General features: G+C 39.7%; 1 protein-coding gene across 1 annotated transcript in view; it reads right to left on the reverse strand.

Moving 5' to 3' along the window:
- The window catches only part of slc8a2b (solute carrier family 8 member 2b), a 425653-nt gene that overhangs the window by 356628 nt on the left and 53716 nt on the right, over window positions 1-15309 (reverse strand). The window lies entirely within an intron of this gene.

Raw genomic sequence — 15309 nt, forward strand, 5'->3', positions numbered from 1 at the left:
TCATGCATCGGCGTACAGTGGGAAAATGTTTTAATCTGTTGGAATAGAGTATAAATATCAAATATCACTACTTTTTTTCTAAATGAAATGCTGACATTACAAAATGCATGGTTTAATGTAATGTAAACATTTACATTATTATTATGATTATTTAATATATAAAGACTATATTTTCAAATGCTCTTCAAAGCAGTTTCTGTCAACTACAGAAAGGCAACATAATTTCTGTATTTGTGAATGAAGCGCCATCTCCTGGTTAAAACCTGAAATTGAGAATCTGGCAACGCCCTCTTGGAAAATAGTGGGAGGGCTTAACATTCCTCTATACTGGTTTTAGGCAGGTCGTAGGCAGGAAGCTGTAAACTGGAGTCTGAAATGAAGTGCTACATCTGTAAGTTGATTGGAAGTAAGGCAATGTACACATATCAAAAAGATAGATATTAGAAAAGTGAATCATATATTATTGAAATGTGTTCTTGTAAATACAGAATCATAGCTGTAAAACATTGGATAACACAGGGCAATAGTTTTCATGTTACCAAGTGATAATAATAACTGTTTACAATAATGGGCTCTAAAGATATTTTATTGTTAAACACTCAGGAGGCGTATACGTTGTTCTCTAATACCTGACACTAATATGATGTTTATGAAAAAGCTGCAACACCCACATCCTAAATCCTCAGAGGCAGTGCAGAAGAAGAATCAACAATGAGTCAGCACACTGTGCCCTCCTCTCTTTAATGCATCTATATCAATTCCATTAGCTGTGTTCATCGCCTTTAATATCTTCACCTATCTCACAAGTGTGAACAAATAATAGCATCATTAATTTGTTGTTTCTAACGTGAGAAAAAGCATTGATAAATGGATCGATGATCCTCTAAAGGAAATGTGATTTATGTTATAATCTGTTTTGTTATAAACATGTTATCTTGAATTTCAATTTTCCATATAAGAAGTTACAAAAATTATAGTGTCTGCCGTCAATTATATTTTTCTCAAAGGATGAGAAGCCTTTATTATGATGAGATGGCAGAGCAGTGTGGTCCCAAATGCACAAAATCGATCGCAGAAAATACCTTTAATGGCAGTAAATCCAATCAGAGCATAGCAAGGCAAAAACAATCTGAACTGAACTCTTCCATGAATGACAAACAAGGATCTGACAACAGAAAACCAGTACCTGAAAACATACAGGGCTAAGACACAGCTGGGGAGGGCAGGAAAACACAACAGCACCAGGTGACCAGAATCCGGTGATCAAACAGAAAAAACAGGAAGTAACAACAGGCGTTACACAGGGGGTGAATACTTTTCAAAACAGGAAACAGACAGATGTGTCATTTTTAATAAAGTCTTTCATCACAGTTGGCCAAGAAAAACTGCAATTGGTGTATCTTTCAAAAAAAATGGCACCTCCCCTACAGTCTATTTCTATTTTTGGTTAAATAACAGCTTGTTGGCCACCAAACCTCCTGAGGAACTTTACCTAGCAACATCAAGCATATCTTGTTATGAATCAGGTTCCAGTTGCACAATTCTTTAATTTTGGTATTCGCAGTCATCAATCTACTTGTGTTTGAGTCTTATCTTATTCTCATGAATCAGTGTGTGAAGAAGAAGCTGACTGGTGTATTATCAGTGCTGCTGCAAATCACTTTTTGAATCCTTTATCTGGTTAAGGGCAAGACCTCAAACCTCAGCAGCACCTTTTAAACTTTGTGGAGCAGCATCTGTTACCATGGCAATCGACCCCGGTAAGAAGGGAACAAGCGACGTAGGACCTAAAACTAAAAGTTAACCATGAAGTGACCTCGCTAACCCGAAATCCTGCTCCAAAGTACAGGCCCCTGAACCAGCACAGACCTGATCCAGCACAGACCTGATCCAGCACAGAGCTGATCCAGCACAGACCTGATCCAGCACAGACCTGATCCAGCACAGACCTGATCCAGCACAGACCTGATCCAGCACAGAGCTGATCCAGCACAGACCTGATCCAGCACAGACCTGATCCTGCACAGACCTGATCCAGCACAGACCTGATCCAGCACAGAGCTGTCATGAATGGAGCTCATTTAACAAGCAAGGTGAAGTGACAGAAGAAAAAAGTATTAAAAGGGACATCTGATGAGCACCCTTTGCTTTAAAGGTCGGTCCACAAGTCTGAAAATATTTCCTATTTTTAGCACATTGCTGATTGTGCCTCCGGGTGTGAAGGTGTACTATCACAGGGAGATGGATGAAAGGTTGCTCCAGGCTCTGCTTGAGAACACCATTATTGTCCTGCCTGCCAGTGGTGGCAGTGTTTCAGCACCAGACCAGAGCAGTCAATTACCGACTCATTCCACGGATATGAGGGGCTCATCTCCCCCATGTGAAGAGAAGGAGCGGGCTTCTGTCTTAGTGCTAACACGTCCATTTAAAAAAAAAAACAGCTGCACACCCATTATAAACCCAGGCCACCAGAGCATTTCAACTCCCTCATCCACAACCTCAACTCTCAGGCAGCTTTGTTCTCTAATAATTTACCAGGTTAGAGTGTATTTAATATCCAAGTAATATCGGTACTGTAACTGAAACATCAAAAATCAAATCAATATTGAATTGAACTGGAAATTGAATTTGAATCTGGTGAATTTGGGGACTAATTGAATTACAGTTGTTCTTGTTTTTTCTGCTGCTCTAAATAAACCCCTTTCTGGTGATGTATGGTGTCCCAAAAACAATAAAGTGCCCGTGCGCCTGGAAGGTGATGAGGAAAGTGTGTATGGAGAAATAATTATTTCTGACGTGCGCAGGCCACAGAGGATTGTAGGGAGAAGAGAGGAGGCAGATTTACACTGACAGCTCCAGACATGGTCTGTTCCTGAGCACTTTTGATTGATCTGTTATTCATTTGCTCTTTGTCTTTTATCAATGAAAAAACGTCTCAGTTTTTTCAGTATAGGATCCTCACAATGAGATAAAATCAGGCATATTTAAGGAATACAAACATTAAACTAACTTTAGTTATTAGGTGTCACCTTGGCTTAAAACCTTGTGTAGAGCATTTGCTGCAAGTAGACAACAACTATTCCCAAAAAAAGTTGATAAGTAACAAAAGACATGTATTTATTCCGTCAAATCTCAATCATTGTCCAAAGGTCTTAAATGACACCAGTTTGGGGTAAACCATTGTATGCAGGACCCACTTCTTGGTGGCTGTTTACAAATTAGCCGCAATCTTACTGGACCAAACCCAGCAACCTAGTCAGAGCCAAGCCCACAAGAAGCGATCACCACGTCAGGCTATCTCTCGCTACTCAAGCCATTGTGGCTTTACTGAGCATCTTTCATAGGGATAAATGGGCCCACCTCGCAGGGTTCCATGTGTCTTTGATCAAAGCTCGAGATACAGTGACTGCAGCAACAGGGGACTGCTGTCCTGAAACACTGTACATTGTATTGGGTGGAGTGGGGAACTTACTTTGAACTGTTTTTAATCCATGTAAAGCATTTTGTGACTTTGTTTTGTAAAGTGCTTGTTATTATTATTATTGCAGGGCTGATGCACTGTCCAGCAGTTGTTTTGAAATGTACTATTCTGTATTGAGTCAGGACAATTATATCTTTCTTTTTGAATCATTCATCAAAATGCCTAACTTTTACTGTAATGTGTGGTTTACAGAAGGGATAAGAAGAATCAATTTTAATGAGACACTGCAAACGTTCATATTGTCTATCTGGTTCACCATTGGAGCTTTCAGTGAAACCACAACCCAGAGAAGATTAGCAAACATTGTGTGAGCGGAGATACATCATCATGTGAACCACATATGTAACATTCATTTCAAGTCTCTTTATGTTTTTAGCAAACACATTTTATAAGATGCAACTGATATGTCATAAGAGTAAGAAATTGGTGTTTCTCCCACCGCATGTTACAGTAATCCTGGCCAAAGAAATTGCAATTCACGACATCATCTAATTACAACACATGCTTCAATCTCTTGAAATTACACTGAAACAATATAAAAAAACAGTTTGTGTCCCTTTCAGTCGGGATATCTAATATTATCTGCATATATAATTATAATTTGTTTCACCGACCGACAGTATAAATCAGTTATTTGCCCTAACAAAATAATATTTAAAGATATGATGTCTCTCCACTTGGCACAGACAAGGTAGCACATGTAATGAGGCTTTATAGGGGATAGTATATCAGAGGAGGTGTGTGGGTCTAATGATGGAATGTCTCCACGATGATTGCAGAAACATGCAGGTCACGTATTGGATTCTCAGTGATTAAACATTATTATCATCATACAGGGCTAAAGCAGACCTGCAGGGAGGGGTGGGTGGTTGGCATGCCTGTAAGCACTGTCATGTATTTTAATTAGCAAAAGATGGCTTGGCTTTGATTTACGTAATTATGTCTGCGTCCTTTTAATATGTATAAAAAAACCTATTTAAAATCTAACAGCACAGGAGGCTGGTTTCATAAAGATGAAATTAGATGCAGCCTGAAATTACCAACCTCCATTTTGCTGTTGTTAATCATTTGGCTTTGCATCCTTTCAGCTTAGATCATTGTAGCCATCATATCACCTACAGTGCAAGTAGAGACAGTAATGAGGAACCTAGAAAAATGTATTTGATATTTGGAGTGTTTCTTATTGGCTCTACATGTATTGAATAAAAAGCTGCAAAGCCTTTCAAATAAGATGGAATCAGCTCCGGAGCGAATAAAATGATTAATCTCTGAATCCACTGGTGATGCAACATAATGTATAAAGATTTGAAAATGTCAAACATATTTCGTCTGTAAGGTAATGAAAAGGTGCTTAATCAACCCATAAAATGAGTTACCTTCCAACATTATCTAAGACGAAGTTCTAAATGCAGCTCAAATGTTTTCTTCTCACATGCAGAATCAGAGGGGGGGTAGTGCTATTACCATAGATTCCCTTCTAGATAATCGAGGGTCCAGGAGCAGACACATATCTTTAATCTCAGCCACCCTGAGGGCCTTCTCCATCTCCAGGAAAGAGCAAAACACAGAACACACAATCACACGGACCTATGTACATGGAACGTGATGAAATACATATAACACAACCTCAACTCTCTGTCAAAACTGAAACACATTAGCTCCCAATGTAATGCATCCATTATTTAAACCTTGGTTCCAGATAGCAGCACTGACAGGAAGAGGAATGAAAGGCTGTCAGCATCGTAACGTGGACAGAAACAATACTGCAGAAAGAACAGCTCCACAAGAGAGGCGGATTCATAATTGTAGAGTCCTGTGATGGACAGATAGACGGAGCGAGGGACAGGAAGTGGTAAAAGGAACAAATGCCCGTAATAAATCTTTCAGCTTGTAACTGAGACACAAACACAGGCACTCTGGGGAAATGGCATGTGACATTAGAGAAAAGTCAAGAACGACAGAAAGGACGTTTAAAGGGGCCGAAGAGAGATACAAAATGATGTGCGCAGGAAAGTAGAGCAGAACAAAAATATCATTTGAGATGAAACGCTCGCCCTTTCACAGAGACAAAATGATCAATTGTTTGACCATAATGTTAACTGTAGAAATCTTCAGTCATGTCTACTCCTTCGTATTCAACACTATAATGAGCCGAACCCTTAACCTCATTTTCATCACATTTTGCAACTACTAAATACTTTTCACCATCTGTCAACATATCTTTCACTGAAAAAACTGAAACGTTGACTATTTTTTATTTAAACTTAATATGAATGCTTTTAACTAACCTAATACAGATATGTGAAATCTGTTGTCAAAATACATTTAATAAAAGTAAATGTTTCAGTTTTTTCAGTGTTCTTCCGTTTCTCTGTGTGTGTGTGGGGGGGGGGGGGTGTGGGGGCGTGGCGTGTGTGTGTGTGTGTGTGTGTGTGTGTGTGTGTGTGTGTGTGTGTGTGTGTGTGTGTGTGTGTGTGTGTGTGTGTGTGTGTGTGTGTGTGTGTGTGTGTGTTTTCAGGTAGGTTAGTGCAGTCAAGCTGGTCCCTCAGGACACACACACACGCGAGCGCACACACACGCACGCGCACACACACACACACACACACACACACACACACACACACACACACACACACACACACACACACACACACACACACACATACATAATTGTGAAAAGTCCTTCCTCAGCAAATGTATCATGCATTCAACACATCATCTAATCAGCATTTTAACCTCAAGCCTATTAATATTACACTGCTTCTGCGTGTAATCAAAAGAGCTGTTTGTGAATATTTTAGATCATCTCAAGAAGCACAAAAGCAAGGACCAAAGGTCATAATTCAAAAGTATATCTTTTAAACCATCGCCTTGTAAACACAACTGAATCTGAGAACTAAAAGCATTTATAAAGATAGAGTAAAAGCTCTTATAGGTCAATAAATCATGAATATATGATCTATTAGTCTGGGAATAAAGGAAGTGATGTATGAATAATACATCTGTTTACTCTGCTCTCGTGCTTGTGTATTTTTCCATTCTGTTTATGTGCAGTTGATGCCCGAAGACGATAGTCTCCATAGGAGTCTTCTGAGTGTGTGTGTGTGCGTGCGTGGGTGCGTGTGTGCGTGCGTGCGTGTGTGTGTGTGTGTGTGTATGTGTGTGTGTGTATGTGTGTGTGTGTGATGCACCCTGAGCAGACCAAATATGTAAAGTGAGTTTTAATATCAGGAAGATCTATGTAGATGTTGTCTTGTGTCAAATGTAACAACGAGGAGACGAGCATTCAAATGTCTTCCTCTCATGTAAGAATGGGTTTATTTCATCATCAGTCCTCAATATTCTATGTAAAGAATCCATCCTGAGAGTGATGAGTTTGGAGCCTAGACGCCACACTCAAACTGAATCTGCTTGTTTGATTGAATAACATTCTGATGTAGATCTTTGAGGTGTATTCATTTGGACAAATAAGTATCTAGAAGTGGGAAGTAGTGAAGTATAAATACTTCGTTACTGTACTCAGCGCCGTATAGACTGAGAGTTATGTCATCTCCGTTCACTCCAATGTACCACTTTTTTACAGCAATGGCGGATCGTGGAACCTCTCAATCGTTCCCCGGAAGTTAGCGCCAAGGCTAGCAGCGCAGTAGAGTTGCAGCATAATAGACCGTTCGTGACGGACTTTTGAAAGGTAAGAAGAAGTTTAAAGATTTATATTGCGGATATTATCAGTACATCTGATTCAAATTAACATGTGTATCAAAGGATGTCAGTGGGTTATCCCTAAATTAGTAGATTTAGGGAACGTTTACAGATAACAGATAAAGCTACCGGATCAAGTTAGCAGCACACGTTGAACAGCCTTTTAATTGTAAATTCCGTTCTCTTAATGTCATTTCGTCCAACATTGTTGAATTAGAGAAGAGGGGCTTATAAACGGGATTGTATGCGGGGGTGGAGGGAGTTAAATATTAGATAAATATAAAGTTTGGTGCGTGTAAGAGTGAGTGTTTTTAGCAGAGCCATATTGTGTCCTTGTGATTATGTTGATTATTACCTGTCTGTATTATGTTGCAGCTCAGCTGATTTTGGATTGATGGCAAAGGGAGAGGGACTTAAGTGAGAGTGAAAACACAAGGTAAGTTTAATACTACTGTTTTATATAAGTAAGCATACTAAACATGTATTCTATCACTCTATTATATAAGTAATCTTTTTAGTAACCTACTGTATGGCAGGTGGAGGGGCAGTGATGTTACAGGTGGAGGAGCAAGACTGCAAACTCACAAGACAGAGAAATCAAAGTTTGTTCTCCAGAGAAGAGGTTGATTTCACTTCAATTTTTTATTTCATATTTTCTAAAGATGTAGAAATGGCACAAAAAAAACTTGAGAGGTGTAACCAAGACAACTGTAACAACATGAGTAGAGAGCCACCAAGGTTTTTCAAGTCCCTCTCTCACTCCATTTTGCCAACCCAAACTTCCAGGTACATGATGGGACACCTTGCTTGTTTTTGTTGTTTGCGCTCCTCTGGCTGGGTGCTGGCAGGTGGAGGGCAGTGATGTTGGCAGGTGGAGGGGCAGTGATGTTACGGGTGGAGGGGCAGTGATGTTAGCTGGGTGCTGACAGGTGGAAGAGCAATGTTTAGTCCAAATATTTCCATTGCAACGTCTAATGGAAATGATTGCAGCTGTGGATCTGTTTGGGGGTTGCTGGATGTGGTAGCTTGGCTGCTGTTGTTCCTTTTCACCTTTTTGGATTGGCTCTTGCTTCCAAAATGGCCATCTTTTAATTATTATTTTTTTCTGTCATTTCTGATTTGTTTGGCCTCAATTCTCAGCCTCAGCCGTATGAATCTTTTTACGAGTTTTTGTTGTACTCCACAGCATGACGGCAGCCTGCTAGAGAGGGCCTGAGCTTCTTTCTCCAAGACACCCACTGCGTTGGGGAGCTGCATGAGGGAGGAACCAGTCTTGGTCCTAAATAGTTCCTCAATCTGGTGAATGAAGTCAAAGGCTTCTTGGGAGGGACGACAAAGAGCACCTGCCTTGAAGTCTTTTAAGTCCACTAACAAGCTGTTGTCACCAGAAGGACTCTCATCATGGTGCTCTGTTGCACTTTCTGAAAGCCATAAAGATGACATTAGTCATTTCGATAACTTGTGTCCTCAATTACCATGGGATTACTGAAACTACCATGAATTTAAGAAAATGGTAGAAATTAATCTAATCTGAATTTTGAAGCATTCCTTTAGATCCCCTCCCTCTAAATATATCAATAAACATTAGAAAGTGATGCTCCTGACTACTATACAAGTTTAAGAAGATAATATTGGTTTGAAAGAATTCAAAGCTATAAATAAACAGCAACAGGCTCTTTAACCAAGGCACTGTTAGCCTAACATGTAAACTAGTTGTTCACACTAATCCTAATATTATCACTTAATATTAGCAAATTCTATTTTATTTTTTAAAACATATTGATGTAAATACATACACATATCGATTTGTTGTATAAATATTGCAAATCAAAACCTTTATTCACTAATAATTACCAAAAGTCGAAGTTCTATCTCCTGTTATCAATGCATTCACATTGCCCGCCATGAACTTCCGGGGAACGATTCTCGTCTGCATGAACCACGTGACGATAACCGTTTTTGGACTTCCGCTGTCGTAACTCTTCTATCTATACGGCGCTGACTGTACTCAAGTAGATTTTTCTGGTATCAGTGCTTTACTCCACTATTTATTTTTCTGACAACTTATTACTTTTACTCCTACACACAAAAAGCTGTACTTTCTGTATAAACACGAGTATCGGTACTGTTACTTTAGTGAAGGGTATGTGTACTTTTGCTATCTCTGTATCTCAAATATCCAATTTTCAAAACCAAAAACAGAAATACTTTTGAAACCTGTGTTTGACATGATCCTATTGTGTTTGTTATTTTACAGCTATTGCAGGCAGTAGTTGTGTATAGGAAAACATTATGCATGTTTGTTGCCTATGGGTTCCATGCATGCCTCTCTGCGCTGACCAGAGCTGAGCCTGATCCTGGGCTCAAACAACAAATGGTAAATAATGTATGATTACTAGCTGGACTGGAACAGGCTTCTACTTGATAAAAGGCCATTTAAACTCAAACATGATTACATTTACCCTGGGCATAATACTGAAATGTATCTGACTTTCTGCTGAGGTAATTGAATTGTATTGACAGAATCTTAATCAGTTGATTGCTAATGAGAACCTCCAATATGGCCGCCAGAGGCTGAGTAATACCCTTTTATGAATCATTGCCAAAATAAAATCTGTTCTAAATGCAACTCCTGCGCTGCTAGTTTAAGGCGAGCTGAGTCAGCCGGGGTTAACTGTCAGAGCTGAACACACACTCACACACTGCTGCACCCTGATGGCACCAGGCTGCGCTGCAGCTGTTCTATTCTAACTCTGTAATTGGTGTGAAGGCAGCAGCCTTCTCAGCCCGAGTAGCATTAAAGACACACGTCTGCAAATTGCCACAGCAATGGGGAGGAAGTGGCATGATGCAACACGTGTTATCCAAAGTTAGATCCAGTCAGTGATGCAAGAGGAAGGTGCTGGTGGCTGGAAGCTGTGAGGAGAGACAGTGATTCATGTTGTTTTCTCAGGAACAGGGACCTGCTGATCGGGAGCACTGACTGCCTGTTATAGAGAGTAACTAAGTACTTAGCATTTTAGAAGACTTAAACTTAAAAATAATATTTCAATGTTTTGCTACTTTGTGCTTTTACTCCACTGCAATTATTTAATAACTTTAGTTACTTTACAGATGTGGATGAATGATGTGAAATATAATCAAGTATTGAATCAGACTTTAGTTCCACGTGGAGTAAATTCACAAGCTACCCTGCAGTCAGTGGCGGCCGGCCCATAGGGGCGCTAGGGGCGCCGCCCCACCTCTTCCCACATACAAAAAAAAATATTAAAAAAAATATTAAATTAAAAAATTTTTTTTAAAAAAAATGTATATTTCAAAAATATATATATTTTTTATTTTTAATGAACAAGGTAAATATCATACAAATGGTATCAGTAAAATGTATAAGCTACAATAAAATCTTGTTTAAAATAGTGTTATGATGTCTAAAGTTACTGATAAGTCACATGTTTCCTGCCTGGCCTTGCCCTTGGCATTAGTTTATCATTACGGGGCGCTGCCCCCGAGCCAAACAGCAGCAATCAGCGGCCGTCAAATATTTTGGTCACGAGAGCGCTCACGTTGGCACCCACGTTGCTTACGTGCGTTGACATGAGTTGTTTTTTAGACTCGTGAGGAACTCGGGTAGTATATAGTAACACAGTGTAGGCGGAGCCGTGACGTCATCTTCAATGAGCTCCCCAGAAAAACAACACAGCCGTTAGCACTCAGAGCTCACAGCTCTTCATATCTGTTCAGAAACTAGACAAAAGTTAAACAAGTACAAACCACATACTGTCTGTGTCATGGCGAATACAGTCGCTGGTTTATTTATGTCTGTATAGGCCGTTGTTGTGAGTGTGGACGGTCGGAGCATTTACAACGTTAGTTTAGCCAAATCTCCATTAGAAAACACGCATTTTAAAAGGTTTTTCGCCTGCCGTCTGTCTGCAGACTTGTCAAAGCCTTAATTCATGGTTTTTACTATCCGGTATCAGTATGTTGTTACTTCAGCATCATTTTGAAACGTGTATTACAATTAAATCACGGTCAAATATGTTCATCTTGTTGTAGTTGTAGCCCCCTTGACAGCGATTCTCTCTCTAGTTTAGACTGCGGTCAAGCCAGCCTCCACTCGGGAAAACCTAGTCAAGCCAGCCCTCACGTGATATTGCGATGCGCGAATATCCTATGCATTACGGTAGAGTCAAAAAAATCCTCCCTTTGTGTTTAGATGAGAATAAAACTAAAACTGTCCAGTATCAAAGACTCATTTCATTTCAGGGTGATAGCAGGACATCCCATCTTGTCACTCAGAAAAAACCAGGACATTCTGATGTACAGTTTCAAAATAAAAGACCTTTGGGGACAGGGATGATAGCTCATATATGAGACTTCAAAGGTCTTTTATTTTGAAACTGTAGATCAGAATGTCCTGATTTTTTCAGATTGACGATATGGGGTGTCCTGCTATCACCCTGGAGTGAGATGAGTCTTTGATACTGGACAGCTTTTGTTTTATTCTCATCTAAAAACAGGGATGATAGCTCATACAATAGAGATTTCAAAGGTCTTTTATTTTGAAACTCTACATCAGAATGTCCTGATTCTTTCTGAGTGACTACATGGGGTGTCCTGCCTGGAGTGAGATGGATCTATGATACTGGACAGTTTTTGTTTTATTCTCATCTAAAAACAGGGATGATAGCTCATACAATAGAGATTTCAAAGGTCTTTTATTTTGAAACTCTACATCAGAATGTCCTGATTTTTTCTGAGTGACTAGATGGGATGTCCTGCTATCACCCTGAAGTGAAATGAGTCTTTGATACTGGACAGTTTTTGTTTTATTCTCATCTAAACACAGAGGGATGATTTTTTTTACTCTACCGTAATGCATAGGATATTCGCGCACCGCAATATCACGTGAGGGCTGGCTTGAATAGGTTTTCCCGAGTGGAGGCTGGCTTGACCGCAGTTAGTTTAGCATACTCAGCCCGACTAGGCCTGGTTGTTCCTGGCCCTAGAACCACGATTTTATGGGGACATTACATCACCAGAAGTCCCAATTTAAGGGGTCATTTCTCCCCCAAAAAAATTTTTTACTCACTATATCAACAGCCCCACCAAAAATATTTTCCATCAGTCGCCACTGCCTGCAGTATACACAGTCATTCAAATTAGCTGCACCTTTACCAGCTTTGAGAACACTTTCATGATCAATCATTATAAAACATATCATAGATATTATTCTAAAATAGACCAATCTGCACAACGACTACTTTTACTATATTTTGATGAGAATAATTTTCTACTTTTACTTGAGGAACATTTTGAATGCAGGACTTTTACTGTAACAGAGTATTCCTACACTATGGTACTTCTACTTTTAATCTAGTACAAGATCTGAGTACTTCTACTTTTACTGAAGTACAAGATCTCAGCATTTCTCCCACCTCTTAAAGAAGGTCAAGCTTGCACCCTTTTGTGGTGTTGAAAGTACTTCATTTGAATGAAGTGTGCAACATGAACACACACAAGTGGGGGAGGAACTACTTTTTAACAACAGGTATAGATAATATATAAAAGGGTGTTGCGCTGCACTGAAACATTGGGAGGGGTACAGGTCAAGAAGTAAACACACTCAATGCAACATATTTAAATCAGCTTTTGCAACTTTCATCAGGAATAGTATCCAATAAACTTTGCCCCTGAACTGTGCTTTCCTTTAATGCATCAAAACGAGAGGTTTCACCATGGTCCCCTCAGCCCTCTAGAGAAAAGACCATGGAGGAGGATGTGGGTTGACTCGACAACATTCACACACGTTGTTAATCTCAGACTGCCGCAGGCTCCACCTATGCAACTCCACTCTACCTCCAAATCATTCTAAATTCAATATACATGAAGTTCAGTTCAGTGCCTCGTGTAGAGTCGGATGAAGTCATTGTGAAGAGAGAGCTATCTTCACCTTAAAATACGTTCATGTTTTTTCTACACTTCATAGAGCTCAGTTATTTTATTGCTCCACATAAGCACTTCACTATGGCAAGCCATTTGAGTATTTATTCAATTTCCTTGATATCAGACGGCAGCGGCCTACACTAGTTGGCTCTTTGATTTCACTTGTTAGATATATGGTCAAACTAGTTAGGCACTCTGCTTTACTAGTTAAATAAAACATTACACTAGTCGCTGTTTTTCAGCAACTAGTGGCACTTTTGTCCGACAAGTTACCACGTATGCCTTACTAGTGACGCCAGGAGCAGCACTAGTAACGCCAAAGTCCAAACTTGTAAGCTTTTTGATGAACTAGTGGCCCTCTGACCATACTAGTGACGCTAAAAGTCCTACAAGTTAACTAGTGCGCTGCTATGGCAAGCCATTTGAGTATTTATTCAATTTCCTTGATATCAGACGGCAGCGGCCTACACTAGTTGGCTCTTTGATTTCACTTGTTAGATATATGGTCAAACTAGTTAGGCACTCTGCTTTACTAGTTAAATAAAATATTATACTAGTCGCTCTTTTTCAGCAACTAGTGGCACTTTTGTCCGACTAGTTACCACGTATGCCTAACTAGTGACGCCAGGAGCAGCAGTAGTAACGCCAAAGTCCCAACTTGTAAGCTTTTTGATGAACTAGTGACCCTCTGACCGTACTAGTGACGCTATAAGTCTTACAAGTTAACTAGTGCGCTGCAAAAGCTCTGACATGTTAACTAGTTACACAAAAGAAGCACAACTAGTTAACTAGTGGCATACATTTGTCTGCACTAGTTAACTAGTAGCACCCAGATTCACTCACTAGTTAACTAGTTGACGCCTCTTTTGACCTTACTAGTTAACTAGTGGGGCTCAAAATGTCTACACGTTGACGAGTGAAACCTTTGCCCATTACTAGTTAACTAGTGAGATACGTTTAAATTCCACTCGTGAACTAGTGAGGCTTAAAATGTTCACTAGTAGTACTAGTGGATCCCAAATGTGCACTAGTCGCACTAGTTGCACAGAAATGCTAATGAGGAGGAGGGGAAAGAACGCATCGAGGTCTCCTATTGGCCCTAAGCTATAGAGCGCCACCCAGCCAAAATAGTTTCTTTAAGAGCTTAAATACACAACAATATAAAACAAAAGTATTGTTGTTATTATGATCATATGACTGTATATCAAATTAGGTAAGAACATTGAAGACTTTCTTAAAATTAGAAAGTTGCCTTAGGACTGCAGACAGGAATATAGATCCTCTTTAACACATTTTATTAAGCTGCAATTTGAAAGGAGCTTGGATTAGAATTGCATTGTGATAACAGAGTGACATTATTGATGGATAAAAAGAGGAAGTAACCCTCTTCGGATCACAGCTTTGAGAGATCGCCGTGACTTCCGTAAATATTAGTCTTGGTAAATATGGAGAGGTTGTTTATCATACAGATCTATCGTTATCCTGATTTTAAGATATGTCCAGTGACTGCGGTAAACTCAGCCGTCTCTCAAATTTGTTTGGTCAAATGAGCGGCTTTTCATTTTTGAGTGCGCGATTAATAGCGTCTTTACGGTAATCACCGAGAAGTGGCACTGATGCTAGTACAAGAATAAAATGATGCATGTTTTTGTGCTATATTTTTCGATACAAATATGTTTTACCATAAGTTCTTAATAAAATTGGTACTGTTGGACTCAGTACTTGTTAGACTACTACCACAAGTACAATCAAGTACTTGTACTGTGTACTTTTTTGGAAATACTCTGTCAAACTCTCCCTCCAGAGTACAATAATGCATGTTTTCTGCCATCTTTGATGAGAGATAGAATGATTTTTTGCCACAAGTTCTCAGTGAAAGTCGTACTGCTGGACAGAGTACTACTTGGACTACTACCACAAGTACAATCAAGTACTTTTATGGTGTACTTTTTGAGTAATACTCTGTCCCTCATCCAAAAAGCCCAGCAGAGGATGTTTTTCCTGAGGCAGCTGAAGAAATTCAACCTGCCACAGACGATGATGATGAACTTCTACTCCTCCATCATTGAGTCATCCTCACCTCCTCCATCACCATCTGGTACGCTGCTTCCACTGCCAAGGATAAGGGCAGGCTGCAGCGTGTCATCAGCTCTGCAGAGAGGGTGTCTGCCAACCCTCCA

Source organism: Notothenia rossii (genome assembly GCF_949606895.1).
Source record: "Notothenia rossii genome assembly, chromosome: 4".
NCBI lineage: Eukaryota > Metazoa > Chordata > Actinopteri > Perciformes > Nototheniidae > Notothenia > Notothenia rossii.